The sequence below is a fragment of the Dipodomys merriami genome, unplaced genomic scaffold, assembly GCF_024711535.1.
Source record: "Dipodomys merriami isolate MVZ:Mamm:240054 unplaced genomic scaffold, mDipMer1.0.p SCAF_338, whole genome shotgun sequence".
NCBI lineage: Eukaryota > Metazoa > Chordata > Mammalia > Rodentia > Heteromyidae > Dipodomys > Dipodomys merriami.
The window spans coordinates 312,955-335,784 of NW_027204915.1; the positions used below are offsets into that span (position 1 = coordinate 312,955).

General features: G+C 45.1%; 1 pseudogene; it reads left to right on the forward strand.

The window, feature by feature from the left end:
- Nucleotides 1-284: 284 nt before the first annotated feature.
- LOC138803205 (tubulin beta-2 chain-like) overlaps nt 285-22,830 on the forward strand; it is a 45,303-nt pseudogene continuing 22,757 nt past the window's right edge.

Consider the following 22,830-nt stretch of genomic DNA (forward strand, 5'->3'; position numbering starts at 1 on the left):
AGAGTGATTCAATGGAGGGTCTGGCCAAAGGTGATGCCCACCACAGGCCTCCCGTGCCTTTGGACACAGTCACAGCCACGAGGTTCCAGAGTGTCAATGGTCCTGATACCACCAAGGATCTGTAGAGGTGCTACCGACACGTGGTGCCCACCCTGGACCCCAGCAAAAGAAGAAACCAGGCACTCTATGCCAAGATCCAACCACTGAAGCAGGAAAAGACTGACCTGCAGGATCAACGGGAGAAAGAGAGGGAGAAGATAGCCTAGGTGCAGGTAGCACCTAAAATGGAGCTAGAGATCCACAAGGCACCCATACAGAGGTTGGTTTTGGCAGAGAGCAATTTACAATGTGCACTCGCTTGCATGCAGCAGGCGGCTGATGACACAGAAAGGGAGCATGAAGCTCTCACCAGCTGCCTGCAGGCCACAGATCAGTGCATGGCAGAGCTGGAGATGTCGGCTTCTGTGGTCACTGATCACAGAATGAGACTGAAATGTTCTTTGAACAGCTGCATGATGTGACCCTTCTGCTCAAGTAAAATGCCAGAAGCTTCGATGACCTGGAGCAAGTGAACTCAAAGTTACAGGAGAAGCTGGAAGTGCTCTGGACAACAGGAAGAAAGGAATCTGCAAGGTCCAACAAGCACTGGTAGGGCATGAGTTCCTGAAGAGACTACTGGACAACGTGAGCTGACTGGTGAGCACAGCCAATCTCGAGAAAGACACCTTCACAGAAGACCTGAGCATTGAGAGGTCTACGTGGAAGGAGGAGGCCCAGCAGCTGACCCAGCGGGTGAACCAACTGACTGAGAAGAGGGAGCGAGGGGGCGAGGCAGGTGTTTGGCCTAGAGAACAGGCTGGAGGAACCATGGCCCAGCTCAGGCCGAGTGGCAGTTGCAGGCCCAGGCCTACTGCACGCAGATGGAGTTGAAAAACCTGGAGGAATAACTTCACATCCCGGACCAGGAAAACCAGAGTCTCCATCTCCAGAATGTGGAGCAGCAGGAGCAATTGTGGAGACTGGAGGAGAAGGCCAAGGATTGGCAGGAGATCCCTGAGACACCATGATGTGCATATGTGTGTGATGGACAACTGGAGGAACAGCTGGTCCTGCTGAGGGACGCTCTCCAGAGGGTGAGCGGTGAGAAGGAGGAGCTCACCAGCATCCTGGACACAGAGCAGCAGGTGAAGAAACACTAGCGGGAACATCTGGTCCACACAGAGGAGAAGATAGAGGAATGGAAAGAAGTGGCTGAGAAAGAAAGAAAGCCAAGAATCTCAGGACCAGCAGGTGCAGTCCCTGGCCCAGCTGCAGGAGCTCAGAGCCACCTGTGAGTGTCACATCACCTCCAATTAGCGGCTGAGCACCAAGAAGGAGGCCCTGCAGCAGCACCTAGAGAGGCAGACCCAACTCTTGGAGCAGCTGAAGCAAGTGCATGGCCTGACCAACTGGGAGACCAGGTGGTGTCCCCAAAGTGGCAGGACACTCTCAAGTGCCTGAAAACAATCAGACCACAGGAGGAGCGGCTGCAGGTCCAGCTGAGTTTCCTGGCTTTCCCTGGGGAAGGTGAAGTTGAAAACCCTGGAGAAGCACAAGGTGAGGAGTCAACTCCCCCCCACCCCACATGACCATTGCAGAGGATGGAGACATTCCCCAAACTGAGAGGAATGTGGATTTGTGAGCACTCTTAGTGCCTGAAATCCACAGGGGGAAACTCCTGCAGCAGGAGTGGCAGGCCCACTGTGGGTAACTGGTGCACCTGGCAGCTCAGTGCCAGAGAAAGCTCGAGCCACAGGCCCTCCATCCCATGAGCTGGCACCACAGCCTGTGTGAGGATGGGAAGCGGGACACGTGGGTGTCCGAGAAGAAAATCTACTTTGTCTATGACCTGCCTGATAAGATGGACTTCCATAGTCCAGCGGGTGATCTTCAACATAGATGCAGCCAGCTGTTGGCACACATCACACTGTTGAGGAGTCCCTCATGGCATGTAAAGAGCAGATGTTCATTCTGGCTGAGCTGTGACAGAAGAAACATGAGCGTGTGTACCAGCTGTCCTAGGAAAAGATGGAGAAGAGGAGAGAGCTGCGGGAGCCACTGTCACTCCTCACAGGGGAAGACATGGACAACGGGCTCCAGATGCCAGCACAGGCTGCGCCTTCTGTCACTGCCACCTCTTTGAATGCCTCCAGGCTCCAGGGCGGGTGAAATGAGGGAGGAGCAGAAAGGTTTTGAAGAATTGCCACTTCAACACAGTGTGGAAACTGCCAGAGGAGAGATCGAGGTTCACAACCCCATAGAGGACTCCCCCACAAAGCACATCCTGCTGCAGCTACCCCACATCCAGATCCACCCACAGCTCATGGGCTCAGGTGAGGAGTGCTCCCTCCCTTTCTTCTTTAGACTGATGCAGATGATGACTATGTGACATAATGACTCTCCAAAGCCTCAGCAGCAACCATAAGTAGGTGGCCAGTGGCCTTTCTCTCAGGCCTCCATCTTCTGGGTCTTGGGAAAGGTTGACTGTGGGTTGGGTAGGGCAAAGTCTGCTGGGAGGTGTTCCATACTCAAGGGACATCTAATGGCCTATTGGTGGCCAGGGAAGAGGCCCATGTTATGCTTATCACAAAGAAAAAATCGTTTTCAAAGGGAAAAGAAGCCTCCAATAAAGATTTGTTCTTCCAGTTCTGGGGCTTCAAATCTTTTCCTGGTCACTGTCCCGGAGCTCTTTCTCTCACGGCTAGCACTCTACTACTTGAGCCACAGGGCCCCTTCTTGTTTTCTGATGGTTCATCGATGATAAGAGTCTAACACACTTTCCTGCCCAGGCTGGGTTTGAACCGTGATCCTCCAGATCTCAGCTTCCAGAGTAGCTAGGATGACAGGCATGAGCCACCAGTGCCCAGCATTTGATACCTTTTGAAGGCATCTTGGCGAGTCTGTAAAAGGAGATCCAAAGGGCCTGGATAGACCTTGACCCAATCAAGGAGCTGAGATGGGGGAAGGCTGACCTTCTAGCCATTCTGTTCCCCAAAATTAAAGATGCCAGGTGGTGTTGGATGCATCAAACACCTAGGCCAATAGCCACCAGACTCAGTGGGGAAAAAGTAGAGAATACCCAAAGATTGCAGTGTAGAAATCTTTGATTTTGCATGCATGTGGAGTGTGTGTGTGTGTGTGTGTGTGTGTGTGTGTGTGTGTGTGTGTGTGTGTGTGTGTGAACTCAGGGCCTAGGCTCTATCCCTGAGTTTTCTTGCTCAAAGCTAGTGCTCTGCCACTTGAGCCACAGCCCCACTTGCTTTTCGATGGTTAATTGTAGGTAAGTCTCAAGGACTTTCCTCTCCAGGGTGGCTTCAAAGCATGATGCGGTCCCCAGGGAAACAAGAGAAAACACAACTCGATAAAATCCCTATGGTGGACAACTCCTGCCTCCTGGTGGCCAGACGTGGAACATATGTCCCTGTGCCATCGTGGGGGACTATTGTCCTCTAGAGTTCAATTTGGGGAAGAGACAGGGGCCAACCTGACTTTTGCTCACCCTGAGTGCTGATTCCAGAGCTGATCTGTTCCACCCTAGGCCAAGAGAGCTCCAGGAGGCCTTGCTTCCACGGGCACAAGAAGTGAGAAGTCAGCTCCAGGCCCAGCTAAGAGCCTTTGCCCATGGACACACCAACTTGGCCTTCCTGATCACCATAAGGCCTGTCAAAGAACAACCCAAAAAAACAAACCAAAATTGGAGCTGTGAATCAAAGTGGTAGAGCTCTAGCATTGAACCAAAGAGCTCAGAGACAGGGGCCCAAGCTTTGAATTCAAGACCCCCAGCTCACCTTCCCCCATAAAACACACATTAGCTAAATGTGAACTAGTAGGATTTGTGAAGTGTTTCTGAAGAATGATGATACTGAAGAAAGCACTCTAACTCTAATGACAGCTGAACTTGTGACATACAGGTATGTGCTGAGTGTTTCACAGGATGCTGTTTTCTGGTTTCTTCCCACATAGGGTGGTTTTTCTGTCTTCATAAACCATGCTGTTGTGCTGAGTCACCCAAAGGGTGCTATGTTCTGAGTCCTTGAGAAGAGTGGGCTGTGCTGGGTTTTTCAAAGGGTGCTGTGTGCTGAGTCCATTACACAATGTACTTTATGCTGAGTCCTTCAAAAGTGCGGTGTGCTAATTCATCCCAAATGGTGCTATGTGATGACCCCTTGAGAAGGGAGGGACAGATGAGTTTTTCAATGGGTGCTGTGGGCCCAGTCCTTTACACAGGTACTTTTCCTGAGTGCTTCAAAGATGGCTATGTACTGAGTTATCCCAATGGGTGCAATGTGCTGCATCCTTGAGAAGAGAGGGATGAGGTGAGTGTTGTGTGCCGACTCCTGTAGACAGTGTGCTCTGTACTGTCTTTCAAATGGTGCTGTGCTGAGTTCTTCCACAAGGTGGTATGTGCTGAGTCCTTCAAAACTGTGCTATGTGCTGAGATTTTCAAAGGGTGCTGTGCACTGAGTGTTTTACCAAGTGTGGTATATACTCAGCCCTTCAAAAGATAGTGTGTATGGAGTCTTAACAGAGGGTGCTATGTGCTGAGTCCTGGGAAAGTGTGCTACGTGCTGAGTTTTTCAAAGTGTGCCATACACTGAGTCCTATTCACTGCGTACTATGGACTCACTCCTTCAAAGGGTGCTGTGTGCTGAGTCATCCCAAAGGCTACTATATGCTAAGTCCTTCAAAGGGCACATTGGGGTGAGTCTTTTACTCAGGGTGCTTTGTGCTGTTTTTTGAAGTATGCTGTGTGCTGAGTCAGCCCAAAGGGTGCTATGTTCTGAGTCCTTGAGAGGTAGTTTTCCCCAACAATCTTTCTAAATCTCTGTCTCTCAGTCTCTCAGTCTCTCAGTCTCTCAGTCTCTCTCTCTCTCTCTCTCTCTCTCTCTCTCTCTCTCTCTCTCTCTCTCTCTCTCTCTCTCTCTCTCTCTCTCTCTCTCTCTCTCTCTCTCTCTCTCTCACTGGGTCACTGTGAACATCCTTGATATGTAGAGTGGAGAGGCTTGGAGGAGAGTCTCCTCTAGTGGTGGGGCCGAGGGGAGATTCGATCCCCTGAGCAAGTGCTAGGATTGGCGGGGAGTGCTGAGCTGAGGTGAGGCTGTAATTCCCATGGCCTGGAAGCCTTAGGGCTCAGTTAGGGCTGCTCTTGTGGGCAAGGGTAGGGGTCAGAGCCAAGGGGAAAAGGGGACTGGGCTGAGGGGAGGAGGAGGCAGGGCCCAGGGGCCTCACTGTGGAGGCAGCAGTGGCCAGGGTCTCGCAGGGGCAGGTGTGCATGCGCAGAGGGTGTGAGGCGGCCTGCGAGAGGAGTGGAGGTAGAGAGAGCAGAGAGGAGCGAGTTCAGGCACAAGGGGAAGTGGCTTCACATGCTCTGTTCGTGGATCAATAGAAAAATAGCCAAAACAAGAATAAAGGCAACAAATGTACAGCCAAGAAGAATATAGTTAGAATAAAGGTAGAGGCAATAAAGGTGCAGCCAAGTGTATAGGAAGCCTTGAACCAACACCCGCTTCCTGCAGGCATGCTTCCATGAGGCTTATGCTTTGTCTGGCATGATCTTTCACGCAGATTCAGCAGGAGGTGTCATGGCATTTCTTCCTATTTTTTTTTTTTAATTGAAGCTCATGAATGTTTTGGTGCACAGAAGAGACAAATCCAAAGATTATCCTGAAAATGACTCAAATTATAAGAATAAGAATTGAGAGAATTGATCTGACAATGGCAATTATAATTATTACATGAATCCAATCCAGAGGATTGAGGGCCTCCAAGTTATGCTTAAATAACTCTGCCAAAGATTGTAAATTTTTTACATCTAAATGAGCTTTACTAATTGATGTAATTTTGTCTTGTAAAGCCTCCATAACATGAGAGATATCTTTATCTCTCCAAACTCCTAACAAATGATTTTTGGTAGCATTCCAATTAAAAGAAAAGTTATATTTTAGAGCAGTAACACCGATATATTTAAAATTAGCATGACATTTAACAGAGTTGTGTTTTTAAATTTTGAACTTCCTGACCTATAGCCAGAACCACTTCCTCCAGAGCATTTATTTTCATTTCTAACTTTTTATCTATAATTTGTTGTTCTGCTAGGTCTAATGAAACATTTTTGCTTAAATCAGTAACAAAATGAGCATTGTTTACTTCATTTACTAAGGCTGCTGTAGAAATCGCTAAAGAGCTAATTATTGTTTTTAAAGAACTTATTCCTAAAATCAAGGCCGTAACAAAGCGTTTTGGCTGCAACATAATATCCACAGTTTTCAGCATTCGTAAAGCAGAATTTTTAAACCAAGGGTCATTTTAAAGATCTACATGTAACATTACATATGAAGGTCTTTTTAAAATAAAAATTACAGAATATGTTTTATCCAGAGAAGAAGTAAGACAATTAGTAAAAATACAACCCTTACAGCTAATATAATAAGATTTTCCTTGATTAATAATGATTAAATTATCTAGTTTTCCAGCTAAAATGTCCATAGGATAACTCACACATGCTCTTACTCCAATTGCAGTACTCTTAGTTTCTTTGGGCTTTTTCAGTAAAATCATGTTTGTTGCTGCAAAAAGTCTGAACAAATCCAGCTGAATGCTAGTTTTATTGTGAAAGGGAGAGTGACTCACCAAAATGGAAGCCACCCACCCTGGAGTGAGCCATCTTTTCAGGGGTTCCCCAGGCGTATCAGGAGCTTAGCCATTAAACTTTCATGAATTATGTTTTAAGTAGGCGGCATAATCATAATCGGTTAGCAATGGAAAAATCAAAAATACTATCTGGTGCCCCATCAGGTTGTAAAAAAGAGGCCTTTTGAAATCCATGGCAGCTTTCAGAAAAATTGAGGTAGCAATAAATAAGTCCTCCTATTCCATTTTGTTACATTAATGACTCATGAGCTATGGGACCCTTACATTAGCAACCCCTTGCCATCTGTGTAGGTGTATTTAGTATCAGGAAAGACTGTGATTTTTACAAAGCAAAAGAGATCAGGTATGGAAAAACAGCATAAGAGGAGATACATTTATCACACAGAGATTAAGAACTAGCCTAAGAGATTTAGAATGCTAAAGGCAATGAACAATAAGCCTGGTTGATAACTAGTTCTTCAATAACCAAAAATGGTTCCCTAAAATGATTTCTGGTATGCATTAGTTACTATCATTTGTTCCTTCCATCTAGAGTTATTCCTTCTCTTGTCCCAACTGATAATTTGCCTCTGCCTTTTTGGTGCCATGACTGACCAAAAAGATTTCCAAATCTCACTTAGACTATCCTTCTCATTGTGATTAGCAGTGACCACTCAAAAGCCTGGAATCTTTGAATTTCCAGAAAAAATCTTCACCTGACATCTAAGCACATTCCTAGCATTAATTGTTGTGACCTAATGAACAAAACATTTTTTTAACACAGTATCCTAATATAGGTAAAGTACATGAATTAGGGAGTATTGTCAGGTATTAGTATGGAAGGAGCAACATATATTCCAAGTATGGATTATTTATTTTGCATTTACTAACTAAATGGTTTTTTATGTTTTTTGGGGTTTTTTTTGCCAGTCCTATAGTCCTGGGGATTAAACTCAGGGCTAGGGAATTATTCCTGGGCTTTTTCTTTCTCTCATGGCTAGCACTCTACCACTTGAGGCACAGCACCACTTCCAGTGTTTCTTTTTCTGTTTATGTGGTACTGAGGAATTGAACTCAGGTTTTCATGCATGGTAGGCAATCACCGTACCATGAAGCCACATTCCCAGAGTTCTAAATGACTTTCTTGAGATGGTATTATATTTTCATTCCATAACTATGTATCATAATTTTGGCCAGTTGCTAGAAAAGGACATAGAAAACAATACTAAGTCCAATAAGGCTAGATGGACAATAAGGCTGGATGGTCTAGCCAGGGCACAGAGGGGTTTACCTCATGGGGCTGGTTCAACAGGCTGAGTGAGACAGTTCCTGACCCACAGCCCACCTCCAGAATGAGAGGGCCACCTTAGGTTCCAGCCACATGGGGACACTGGGCCACCTCTTCAGCACCCATTCAACCAGTTCCTGTGAGAGAAAGAGAGAGAGAGAAAGAAAGCCAGAATTACAATTAAGCCGGGTGCCGGTGGTTCAGGACTATAATCCTAACTAAGAGGCTGAGATATGATGAACATGGTTCATAGCCAGCCCAGGCGGGAACGTCCATAAGACTCTTATATCCAAAGAACCACCAGAAAACTGGAAGTGGCACTGTGGCTCAAGTGGTAGAATGCTAGTCTTGAGCTGAGGAGCTCAAAGACAGCACCCAGGCCCAGAGTTCAAGCCCCACGACTGACAAGAAGTGGACTTCCCACCACAAGAAGTGTACTGAATACCACTCATTCTCCTAGGGACCATGGCAGAGAAGTCAGGCTGAGCTTTCTGTCAACTGGAGGTCATGAGTTGGTCACCTATCTTCTCCGTGCCTCATTTTCCCCAGCTACAAAACTGAACACAGTGAAGGATCTCCTTCCTCATGGGAATAGGATAAGGATGAAAGAGAACCATGTTTTGTTTCATAATCCCGTACATGTCACACGACTAATAACAGGCCCCATCTGAGCCCTTTCCCAGTTATCTTCCTGTCATATGCTCCCAGAATTGCCAAGAACCATATCTGACAGCTGCTCCCTCTGTGCCAGGCCCTGCTCCAGAGATCCCCCTATATTGATCCCTTGTTTCCTCACAACTGTCCCAGGAGGAGACTGAGGTACAATGGTGGAGGCCCAACCCAGAGCTTTACGGCTGCTGTAAACTAAGTTTAGGACAATCATCTAAACGGATGACTGAGCATGGCGCTATATGTCTACCATCCCAACTAAGGAGGACTAGGCCTCATGGCGCATGCCTGTCACAGATTGGAGGACCACGATCCAGCCCAGCCTGAGCACATATTGAGTGAGTCTCTATCTCGGAAATGCCCAAGACAGAAAGGCTTGGCTACCGTGGTAGAAGACCTGACTGGCAAGCCTAAGGCCTTGAGTTCAACCCTAATACACCAAAAAGAACAAGAGTCCCGGTGGCAGAGGATCATGCATATCATCCTAGCTACTCAGGAGGCTGAGATATGAAGATCACAGCAAAAGATTTAAAATAGGTTTGGCCTCACCCATCAGAAGTCAAGATGAGAAAACCCGGAGTCTGACATATGCTGGTGCACTCCATACCAGCAGGGCTCACCTCCTTACTAAGTGCTGGCCATGCTCTCTGTCCCCCTTGGAAGCCAACCCCTGTGGGCCCCATACCCAGGTCCTCCCAAGCTCCAGCTGCCACCAACCAGGCCCAAAGGAGTAGAGAGCACGAAGGCACACAGTTCCCTTGGTCTTATAATTTAATGTTGTTGAGTCCCCTTCAAGCGTCTCACACCACTTCCAGGCCCCCAGACCTCAGCCACAAAGCCCATGCATCCCCCAAATGTATCAGGCACAAGTTACCAAAGGACCCAGCCACCTTATTACAACCCACTTCTACACACACACACACAAATCCAGACCAGTGACAGAAGACTCGTCCATGCAGCACCTGCAATTTTCCAAATGATCACTCACCTGAGCACTGTCAGGTTATACAAGGAGGAAGATGATATCTCTCTCTCCCTCTCTCTCTCATGCACACACACAGACACAGACACACACAGACACAGACACAGACACACACACACACACACACACACATACACACACACAAACAGACTCAGAGTAGTGCCTCTCCAGAGTTTGTTGGTTCCTCATCTGGGACAATGTACAAGCTAGTGCACGGGGCTTCCCTTGGAGGAATCAGGAGCTCCAACCCAAGGGGAGCACCACTCTAATGAAGCAGCACCACCCTACCTATCCCTTTCTCCAGGGCCAGACCCTTTACTCCCCATTCACCAAAACCCTAGTCCAGGACGCTGGGTGAAGGAGTCCCGAGACAAGCGGCTCCTCAGAGCCAGGGGAGGAAACAAGCAGGGGGTCATGGTGAACCCATAGGGGTGTCTGACCCCAGGTGGGGGTGGTGTTGGGGAAATGGATGGGGTCCTAAAGGCTACATACATGGACTTACTCCCTACTTCCAGCTTACATGCTTCTGGGCCACATGGCAGATTCTTGGGAAGGACAAGGAGACCAGATAGACTGGGAGCACCAGCAGAAGCTGGCAGAGCTGGGAAATGTGATCACTCTGTGAGAACTGTTGACAGTTGGGGGGAAGGGACAGGCTGGGTGTATGTGTATGTGAGTTTGGGGGGGTGTTCCTCCCAGATATTCACATTCTGCTCTGACCCCCAGCACTGTCACTTCCCTACTGGGCTCTTCTGGGACCCTCTCTTCAGGTGAAAGGGTGACTGAGCACAGAGGACAAGGGCTCACACAGCAAGAGAGACCTATTTTCTGCATCCAACACCCCCAGCCCCCAGAAAAAAGGAAAAGACCCAAGAAGGCAGGTGTGGAGGTGCTGCTCCCCACCTCTGACTAAAGCCACCAGGTTCCCACCAGGAAGAGGAAGGGTGTAGATGCGTGGCTGTGTGGTTCCCACTGCTCCAAGCCAGGGTCTCTGTGGTGCCCCCTCCTCACCCATCCCTGCATTTCCCTGTTTCCTGGGACACTGGCAGCTAGGGATGGGCGTGGGATCCCCTGGTCAACACCCACTCCCACCCCCACCCCTGGGGCACATTTGTTGCAGCGCCCTGGTCAGACTGTAGGGCATAAGGGGGCCGGAGGTCCAGTCGGGAAGGGGGGGGGGAAATCACATGGTGTGGGGGTCATAGGGTATGGGCCCAGGAGGAGGCCACTCACATGTGCTGCTGGGAGAAGCTGTTGGAGGCAGCTCCTGGTGGGTTCAAGCAGCGAAGGCAGTAGCATGGCAAATACTCAGGCCTGGAGCAGAGACAGGGGGCCTTGACCAGGTCAGGGCCACAAGCCTGCCTGTGGTGTGCCATCACCTGAGGACTCCAAGAGGTACCATGGGTCCAAGCAAGCAGTGCTAGGTTTGAAATGCAGTGCCGCGGAATGCTGAAGGGGACCGGGGCATGGGCAGGTGCGTGGCAAGGCTGAGCAAGGCCTCTCCTCTTACAGCTTGAGTCTTGATGACCACTCAGCCACCTCTACCTTCCTCAACTGTTGGTAGTGGTGTCAACAAACAGAGTAATCCCAGTGCTATCAGGCAGCATGGAATGGGGTGTGACCACCATTCTTATATCCCATTGGTCAGAAAGAACCATGAAAGAATGGGAGTATGGCCGGAATCCAGTGATGCAGGCAGAATGGGCAGAGTGAAGATGACAGTGGCTCCCCAGCCCCTTTCCCAGGGAACTGTGTCTAATTCAGTTGGGGACAAGAGGGTGACCGGCTTTAGATCGTTGTGTATGCCTGTTTGTTGCCAGTCCTGGACCTTAAACTCAGGATCTGGGCATAGTCTGTAAGCTGCTTTTGCTCGAGACTAGCCCTCAACCTCTGGAGCCACACAGCTCTACTTCTGACTTTGTTGGCATTGAAATTGGACAGGGGTCTCAAGGACTTTCCTGCCTACGGTGACTTTGACCATTGTCCTCCTATCACAGCCTTGTAAGTATCAAGGAGGACTGCTGAGAGCCACTGGTGCCTGCCTAATCATTGGTCTTGTTGATGTTCTGGCACAGACCTGTGAGTTCCCTATCCTGGGGTTGAAGTGGTGGGAGCTGGAGCTCACAGTTGGAATCCTGGTCCTGCCACCTCCAAATGGCAGGGGAACCTAAGAAACTCATTCTTTTTTTTTTCTTTTTTTATTTATTTATTTTATTTTATTTTATTTGAGAACATACTGTACAGAGGGGCTACAATTACATGGGCAGGATAATGCATACATTTCTTACCAAGCATTGCAGCCTCCTCCTTTGTTTACCTTTCACATCCCTTCCCAGCCTCCCCCCTCCCCCCACCCAATTATACCCCCCTCCCTACCCCACACCGACATTGTAAAGTTGGTTTTGACATGACATTTTGTACTTCTCATTGTTGCAACAGGTCCACCTGAATCCTTAAACGACTTGTTTGTCCCCATCTCCTCCACATGTTATACTGACATCAAATATAGTGAAAGCGGGGGTTACACTGTGGGGGAGGGACATACAAAGCAACAAAGAAATAATCTTATAAATGCATTAGAAACACATGCATGAAAGAAATGAAAACATTAAAATACATATTTAAGGGTTCATTTTCCTAACATCACATTATCTGACCTTTTCCGTTTGACTCATACCTATACTAGATATTGCAAATAAGGGAAACCATGGGACCTATGCTTCTTTGGGCCTGGCTTACTTCACTTAATATAATTTTTTCCAAACCTTTCCATTTCCTAACAAATGGGGAAATGTCATTCTTTCTGATGGAGACATAGAATTCCATTGTGTATATATACCACATTTTCTTGATCCATTCATCTACTGAGGGGCATCTGGGTTGGTTCCATATCTTATCTATGGTAAATAATGCTGCAATAAACATTGTTGTGCTGGTAGCTTTAGTGTGGTCTTGTTTGTAAACATTTGAGTAAATGCCCAAAAGTGGGATTGCTGGATCATAGGGGAGATCTATGTGAAGTCTTTTGAGGAACCTCCATACTGCTTTCCAAAGTGGTTGAACAAGTTTACATTCCCACCAACAATGAAGTAAGGTTCCTTTCTGTCCACATCCCCTCCAGCATCTGTAAGAAACTCATTCTTATCCATAAGATTACCAATGGAATGTGATCAATGTCAAGACTGAATGAGTAGTTCTTGAATGATTCTAGGATCAAATTATACACAATTATAACCTAGGACACCGATCAATTTTAGTTAATACTTCATTAAACATTTAAATAATCACATTCATTAAATGGAGGCAGAACGAAATACCTAAGAATTGGACCTCACATAGGTGTAATTTTTTCTGCCAGGATTGGGATTTGAACTCATTGTCTGGATAACTCTGTTGCTCTGTGTGGAAGGGGAAGCTTGCCTCCTTGAAGTCAGGAAATTCAAGTCTGTTCCTTAGGCCTGAAATTGATCCCCAGCACTAAAAAACATCCTATTAATGTACATTTTAAATATATGATTTATATTCATATACAAATGTTCACTCCATATTACACTCAGTATAGTTATTCATTTTTGTTTTTCTTGTATTGACCATTTATTTTATTGACTATTATGACACATAGAACATTGATTACATAGGATTATAGGTCTGCATATGTATTTCACTTTATACCTGACACCCAGGACTTTCACAGAAAAGGAAAAAAAAATGTGTCACCATCAGCTTCTTACTCCACAATTAATTGTTTGGGAGTGCTGACATCTGAACTCATGGCCTACAAGACCAAATTCATGAATGAGTGAGTGTCAACAAGCCATCCTGGAGAAAATTGAGCTGACAGGCAGTTTCCAGGACCTGAGATCGAGCCCCAGGGGTTGACAAAATATGAACAGATTGACATGCAGATGACAGTACACTAATAAATATATATGTTTATAGAGTGCCAGAGATGTCTATACATTATTCAGTTATATAGACTCATTCCTACAAATTCTGGGGTATTTATTATGCCTCCATGTAATTAATGTTATTGTTTTCATCCTTAATAAACTATTAATTAAATCAGTGTCCTGAAATTATTGCATTCCTGTAAATAATAGTATTCTTTTAATGTTTCATAAATATTAAATAAAATCAATCAGCTTCCTGAAATCATCTTGTCTAATTTTATAGAAGAATCATTCACGATCAACTCATTCAACCGTGACATTGATAACATTCCTATGGATGGGAACGAGACTCTTAGTATCTCCTGCCATTGGTAGGTGTCAGGACGGGGATTTGAAATCAGGGCCTATGTTGCCACGTAGTCCTATGGCTTCCCCGATAGTCTACCAGCCTTCAGCAATGGAAGGTAAAATACCCTTTGCAACAGTGTCATTCGGACCCAGGAGGGTCACCTCACAAAGGAAGAAAACATAAAAAGGCCATCTTGCCACATTTTTCCTGTGATTTTTTTTCCCCCTTCAAGGCCTAGGGATCTAGGATCCCAGGATCAGCTGTGGGTCCAGTGGCTGCACTTCAGCCTAGGGTGATCAAAGCTGAAGCAGAGTTGCCACGACCCGAGTTCAAGCCCCACTCTGGGAAAAAATAAAATAAAATAAATTTAGCTCCCTGGCTTGCAATTCCCACCATTTATTCTGCCAGGTTTTGGATTTGAACTCAGGGTCTGGGTAAATCTGCAGTGGATTTGAAGATAAGAACTTCAGGCTTGTTGACTAGGCCTGAATTCAAGCCCCAGCCTTTGAAAACATACTATTTATATAAAGATAGGCTTTGTACTTACCTATAGATGTTCAGTCCATACAAGTTTGGTGTGGTTTTTCCTTGTATTTATTGTTGTATTCATTTATTTACCATTGATTTTACTGTCTATGATGACACCCATTCCGTTTATTACATTAATTCTATCACATAGCATCTAGATTTGTAGACGTGTTCTCCATCATACCTGACACCCAGGACTCTCAAAGAAAAGGAAAACAAGTTTTACACTCAGCTTCTTACTCCATGATCCAATTGTTGGTAGTGCTGGAATCTGAACTCAGGCCCTTGCATGACTAATTGGCAAATAGGTCAATGTGAACACACCATCCTGTGAGCAACTAAGGAGGAAAGCCATTCCCAGGATATGACATTGATCCCCAGGGTGGGCCACAATAGTTATAAATTCATTGTTTAAACATAGGATCTATATTTACATATATGTGTGGACAGCATCTCGTGTTCGGTCTACTCCTTATCCATGGAGGTATTGTGTATTTTACTGCATATGGTTACAGATATAACAGTGTTTACATGGATGACAACATATTGCCATGTCTATAGGGTTTCTTATGCATTCTCCATCCTAGTTGAGACCCAGGACGTTCGCAAGACAGGAAAATATGTGAATCGATTGGCTTCTCACATCAGGATTCATATTTTGGCTGTGTTGGGGTTTGAACTCAGAGCCTAGCAGGCCCAATTGAGGAAAGGGTCAATGTGAGGACACAGGTCTGTGAGCAATGAAGGAGATAGGCCATTCCCAGGACCTGACATCGAGTGCCAGAGAGGGCCAGATAGTCATAAATTCATAATTTAAACATAGGATCTATATTTACATACATGTGTGGGCAGCATCTTGCATTTAGTGCACTTCTCCTTATTTTGTTCCTAATTCATGGAGGTACTGTGTATTTTATTGCTTATAGGTATAACTGTGCTGACATGGATGACAAGCTGTTCCCATGGTTATAGGGTTGCCTATGAATTCATTCTCCATCCTAGTTGAGACCCAGGACTTTCACAGGAGAGGAAAATATTTGCAATGACTGGATTCTGACATCAGGATGAAACTTTTGTCAGTACTGGGATGTGAATTCAGGTCTGGGTAGCTCTGTTGAATTGTGGTGGAAAGGGAAGCTCACCATTCTTCAAGACTAGAATGTCAGGCCAGGTCCCAGGCCTGATTTGAAGCCCCAGCAATGGACAAAATAATAAGCCCACCTTTTTTAAACATAGGATCTCTCTTTACCTACAGGTGTGTTATGCAACTTGCATTCAGTGTAGTTATTCTTTTTATTTTGTGTCTTATTCATGATTATTGAGTATGATGACAGATATAACTGTGATGACATGGATGACAACCTATCCCCATGTCTATAGAGCTGACTATATAGTATTCTCCATCTGTGCTGAGACCCATGACTTTCACAGGACAGGAAAACAGATGGATCAATTGGCTTCTCACATCAGGGTGAAGCTTTTGGCAGTACTGGGATTTGAACTCAAGGCTTAGCAGGCCCAATTGGTGAATGGGACATGGTGAGCACACCAGCCTGTGAGCTACTAAGGAGCTTTGCCGTTCCCAGGACCTGAGATCAAGCCCCCCAGGGTAGGGGCCAATATAGTCATAAATTCCCAATTTAAACAGAGGACCTCTATTTCCATACATGGGTGGGCAGTAGCTTGCATTCTGTATAGTCATTCTCATTATTTTACCTTATTCATTGATGTGGTGTGTATTTTCTTGAGTATAGAATGACAAATATAACTGTGTTGACCTGGATGACAACCTATTCACATAAGTAGAGAGTTGCCTATGCATTCTCCATCCTAGCTGAGACCTAGAACATGCACAGCACAGAAAAAAAAGGTGCAAAGACTGGCTTCTCACATCAGGGTGAATTTTTGGCAGTGCTGGGATTTGAACTTGGGGCCTAGGAGGCCCAACTGTCCAATGGGTCCACGTGTGCACTCCAGCCTGTGATCCATGAAGGAACTAGGCAGTTCCCAGGAACTGAAATCGAGCCCCAGGGATACCACAATAGACATCAATGCATCATTGAAACATGGGATGTACATTCACATCTGTGTGTGGACTGCATCGCTCATTTAGTGTAGTTATTCTCTCTATTTTGTATGCTATTCATGGATGTAGTGTGTATTTTCTTGTGTATATGATGACAGGTATAACTGTGCTGACATGGATGACAACCAATTTCCATGGCCACAGGGTGACTCATGCATTCTCCATCCTAGCTGAGACCCAGAACTTGCACAGGAAAGGAAAACAGGTGCAACGATTGGCTTCTGACATCAGGATGAGTCTTTTGGCAGTGCTGGGGTCTGAACTCAGGGCCTAGCAGGCCCAAGAGGTGAATGGTCCACGTGAGCACACCAGACTGTGAGCCACTAAGGAGCTAGGCCGTTCTCAGGACCTGAGATTGAGCCCCCAGGTGGAGGGTAGGGGGAGGGTGCACAGCAGTCATCCATTTATAAGCTGAAGATAGTATGCAAATAAGTACATATTTGTATAGAGTAGGAGAGATGGCCACCTATGATGGAATCGAATCTGCTGTGTGACTACTGATTCTTGGATCTTTCCTGATGCCTCCATTTCACAACTGATGATTATTGTCATGCTTCATCAAATCTTCATTGCAAATAAGCAATACCCCATGATTCTTGCCTGTCATTTCCTACTCCCATCACGCATGAACTACTGGTTCAAAGATGACATCAATCACATTCCATGACTCTTCCTAGTTCCATAAACTAATATCTAGGGATCTCCCTCCATACCGTTTTAATATGGTGGCTGAATTCAAGCCTCAGGCCTGGAAAACATACTCCTTATATGCATTTTAAAGATAGCACTTATACTTCCATACAGATGTTCAGTCCATATCGTGTTTGGTGTGGTAGGATTTATACTTCCATATAGATGTTCAGTCCATACTGTGTTTTGTGTGATTATTCATTTTATTTTTTGTTTTATTCATTTATTTACCATTTATTTTATTGACTCTGATGACACCTATACCATTTATTATATTGTTTATATTCTATCACATAGTATCTAGATTTTTAGATGTGTTCTCCTTCATGCCTGAAACACAGGGCTCTCCCAGAAAAGGAAAACATGTGTCACACTCAGCTTCTTAATTCAAGATTAAATTTTCACAGTGCTAGGATATGAACTCAGTGCCTAGCAGGCTCAATTCATGAATGGGTGAGTGTGAGCCTGGCAGCCTCTAGCCAATGAAGCTGTCAGGTGGTTCCCAGGTGTTCATAATGAGCCCCAGGTTTGGCCAAAACAGTGATACATGGATAGGCAGATGGTGATATACAAATAAATATATATTGGTAAAAAGTGCCAGAGCCGACTATGTATTATTGAATGACATCTACTACTTTCCTACGAACTCTTAGGTATTTATTATATGTCCATTGAAGGAATATTATTCTTTTCATGCTTAATAAACTATTAATTAAGATCAATCAGAATCCTAGGATTCTTGCATCCACTTTTAGACTAAACCAATGCATGAACTACTTTTTCAATCAGTATTCCTATGCATAGGAACGAGTCTCTTGGGATCTCCGCCACTGGTAGGTAGGTGTCAGGACAGGGATTTGAACCTGGGGCCTATGTTGACAGGTGGGCCTATGGCTTACCTGATAGCCCGCCAGCCTTCAGCAATGGCAGGTCAGGTTCACTTTGCAGCTGTGTCATTCAGAACCAGTAGGGTCACCCTGCAAAGAAAAAAATTATAACCCCCCCCCAACCCTCTGCAGCTCACTACTTTTGGTGCTGTTCCACTTTTTTTTTCTTCCTGCAAGCCCTCTTGGCTTGGGATCCCAGGATTGGCTTTGGGTCAAGAGGCTGCAGCCCAGCCTAGGGATATCAAAGCTCAGGCAGTGTTGCCATGATCTGAGTTCAAAACCCGTGGTTGGCAAAAAAAGAACAAACAAACAAACAAATAAATTATTTATTTATTTATTTAACTAAATTTAAAAAATAAAGCTTCCTGATTTGGAATTTCTGCTAGTTTTATTTTCTATCCTGGGATTTGAACTCAGCGTCTTGGTAAATCCATACCAATGTGAGGCAAGGTGCAGAGTCACCACTACTTTAGTTCAAACCCTGTGCCAAGCCAAAATTTAAAATTAAGTCACTGATCTTGGCAGGGGGAGGTAGTTGTGGAAATGGGAGGGAAGGGATAGTAGGGGGAAAACAAAGGAAGAGGCATCATACAAAAAATAAACAATTTAGTGCTCAGAGAAGGACTTTGGGGGTAAGGGAAAGATGTCTGAATAGCTGTACAAAATTCTACACTGCTTTTTTTTGAAATGTTCAGTATGGAACTGAATAAACATAAGTGCTTTCATCAAAAAAAATTGTCACTGTCTTGGAAATGGGGCCAGTATTTCTGCCATTGCTGGGATTTGATCTCACATTCCAGGTAACTCTTTTGCACCATGGGTAAAGGCAAAGCTTACAGTCCTTGAGGAAAACAAATTCAGGCTATAGTTCCCAAGGCCTGCAGTAAGGCCCTGCAATGGAAAAATATTTACGATATATACTTACATATGTATGTTTATTACATATTATTATTATTGTCATTGTTTTTTATTTTTATTTTATTCATTTATTCGTTGATTAATGTATTTAGTATTATTACATACATACATAATATTTATTACATTTTGTACATCTATTATAAAATTATACACAATAATTTAGGACATTGAGTCATTTTTCATTAATACTTTTTTAAGTGTTGAAATATGATACATAATGAAATGGAGGCATTTGTCACAGTCATCACATGTTTACAATGTGTCCCCAGTATGAGCTTTGTCTTATTCATTTTGGACAACTTCCTATAGGGATTTCTTTAGATGATTTATACTCAGAGGCTTTTTCTTGAGGATAGGCAAGTTGAGGGATAAATAGTAAGAGTGAAGCTGGGAATGTGGCTTATAGGTAGAGAGCTTGCTCAGCATGCATGAATACCAGGGTTTAAATCCTCAGTGCCACATACTCAGAAAAAGCCAGAAGCTGTGGAATGGCTCAAGTGGTAGAGTGTTATCCTTGAGAAAAAGAAGCTCAGAGACAGTACCCCGGGACCTATGTTCAAGCCTCAGCACTGGCAAAAACAATAGGCCAGATGCCGGTGGCTCCCACCTACAACCTTAGCTAATCAGGAGGCTGAGACCTCAAGACCACAGTTGAAAGACAGCCTAGCCAAGGAAAGCCTGTTAGACACTTACCTCCAATGAACCATCAAAAGACCCCACATGGAGCTGTGACTCAAGTGGTAGAGTGTTCACCTTGAGCTGAAGGGCTTAGGGATAGTGCCCAGGCTTGAGTTCGAGACACATATCTGGGAAAAAAAGTGAGGGTTAATCAAAGTACTTTTCCTATTTGTTAATTATGAGAACATTTTCTGGAAAATGAATGCTGGTGTACATCAGAATTGGAGTCAGAGCTCAATGTTCAAGTATAGCAGATTCATATGCTCAGGCTCTCTGTCTTTAGCATTATAACCTTGCTTTCTACAGGGTTCTGAAAGATCCAATGTTGAAAAGGTTAATATGCTCCCCAAGCCCTTTATGATGAGCAGTTGACTTGTATTTTCAATGTCATTACAGTTCTGAACTTAGCAGAGCAACAGAAGCTCATGCTTGTCAACCTCGCTTAGCAGTCTGAGGTCTGAGGATCACAGGGTGAAGACAGCCAGGGCAGGAATGTCTATGAGGCTCTGACTTCCACTTCACCACAGACAAAGCAGAAAGGGACTCATGTGGCAGAGCGCTAGCCTTAAGCCAAAGGAGCCCAGGGACAGAGCCTAGATCCACAATTCAAGCCCAAAGACCTGCAAGACATTTAAAGCAAAGGACAGAAAAAGAAGAAAAAAGCCAGTAACTCCCTTTGGGTTTGATCAATCTATTTCTGTCTTGGAAGCTCCTGAGGAGCTAGCAGGACAAGGACCAAAGAAGGACATGGACTAGGAGAGCAGGCCGAGTTCAAGGTTCAAGTGTAGCAGATCCATCTGCCCAGCCACTCACGTGAAGATTGTAATCATCTTGTGTCCTCCAGTGGGCTTCCGAAAGATCACATGTTCAAGAATTCCTGGGTTTCCCTTGGTGATGAGAAGTTACTTGCATTCTAAATGTTCTTAGAGTTCTCAAGCTATAAAAGCAGGAAAGAAACATCATTGACCCATCCTGCTAGCAGGAAGAACTCCAATGTAACACTTTATTTGAAGGACAGGAAACAGTTTCAAAAAAACTGGCTAGGTGCAGAGACCTAGGCCTGCAGGATTAGAAGGCAGAATGTATACACTCAACAAGGAAGTGAGCTGCAAAACCACTTCATTCATTCCAGGCACAGCCAGCAATAGGGGCAAACCTGAAATATTTGTTAGAGTCACACCAGGGTCAGGCTTTTCTCAGCCTCTTCAAACAATGACTAATTATCCTTCCTCCCTCAGGTGAAGGGAGCCTCAGGTTATCTTTAGGTTACCAATAGAGAGCCAGTTTAGTAGGGGAGAGGGGAGGAACAGAGTAGAAAAATACTGCTTTTTGGTCTTAGGGAGTAAGGTTCTTGACTCTCTATCTGTCAGATTTAAAGGCCCTTCTACCTCTGCCAGTCCATTCTCCTTCCTTCATTCTCCACATCATTAATGTACATCCCCAGTCCAAAGAGAGGCAGGGCCCTTTCTCTTCTGCCTCCAAGCATGTGAGCTAAAACTTGGCTCTGCCCTCTTGACTCTCGGGCCCTCCACTGCCTGAGAAGTGGGAGAGAGACAGTCTTCCTGCTCTGTGGTTATGTGAAGGCGATGCTGGTTTCCTGGCATACTGCAGAAGGCCTCATGGTGGGGAAGTGTTCCCTTCTTTCCTACTGACATCCAAGACCAGATTCACCTATCATCTGTCTATCTATCTGTCTCTCTCTCTCTCTCTCTCTCTCTCTCTCTCTCTCTCTCTCTCTCTCTCTCTCTCTCTCTCTCTCTCTCTCTGTCTGTCTATCTATCTATCATCTATCTATCTATCTATCTATCTATCTGTCTGTCTGTCTGTCTGTCTGTCTGTCTGTTTGTCTGTCCGTCTGTCTATGTGTCTGTCTGTCTGTCTACCTACCTACCTACCTACCTGGTATCTCTTTGGCAGTTCTTGGGCCGAACTCAAGGCCTGGGCACTGTCTCTAGCACTCTGCTACTTGAGTCACAGCACCAATTCTGGCTTTTTCTGTGTATGTGCTACTGAGGAATCAAACCCAGGGCTTCTTGCATGCTGGGCAAACACTCTCTCACTAATCCACATTCCCAGCCCCCTCATCTTTTTCTTAATGGTAGTTTTTACATAAGTATGCTATCATTTTTCGTCCCCAAGTTAATTTTTCTGAATGGCTGTAATAACTATGAACCCTGATCTTCTCTTCCCCTGCCTGATTTGTGACTGTTCCTGTGTTGGCCTCATAATAAAATGTAAATAAAGGCTGCTGAGAGCTTAAGTGTGCATCATATAAGGATGCAGGCAGGGAGCCCCGGAAGAGAAAAGTGATGTGGGCCTGAAATGAAGAGAATGCTGCAGTATGCGCAATGAGCATATCTGAAAAATAAATCAGTCAGTAAAAGCAGAAGCATTGCATAGGGTCTGTTTGCACTCAGGGAAGTAATATACACACATAAGTTGGTAGGAGGACACTGATACATAACTTGGCCTTCTCTTGTGGGCATCCCAGGGCTCAAACACAGGGCCCAATGCATTCCTGAGCTGTTTTGCTCAAGGCTGAGGCTCTACCACCGCCACAGCTCCACTTCCAGCCATCAGGTTGATAATTGAACATAAGCGCATCCCAGGCTTTACTGCCTGCTCTGGACAGTATCTCCTGCTTGGCTTTATCTCTCAAAGCTGGAGCTCTAGCCTCTGGGCCACTGCTCCACTTCTGTTTTTCTGGTGGTTTATTGGAGATAAGAGGCTCACAGACTTTCCTGCTCAGGCTGGCTTTGAATGGTGATCTCCTGAGGAGGATTAAGCGGCTTTCCTTAGGGATTCACTGAGAAGCCGCTCCACACAAACCTTTAGTCTAAATCTCAAGAGGTTCTAGAGAAAAACAGAAACAGGAAGATGCTTCTAGTGTGTTCTAGATACTTAAGAGTGTAGACAAAAAAAAAACATTCATAATTTTATAGACAAAAGGAGCAATGCAGACAGTATGAAAATCGCTCAAGTTTTCAGTCCTCTCGTCCTGAGACAGTAAGTTCACTGCAGCTCAATGCTAAGTGACTGAACTGGCATGGCCTGTGGACATTTGCTCCAAAATCCTGGGACACTCATTTCTCATTTTTGGCTTCAAACCTGTAGCCAGAGGGGAAGATAAGGAGAGAAAATCCTTCTCAGAGAAGGCAGCTATAAAGAACATTGGGTAGTTTACTAATAAATTCAA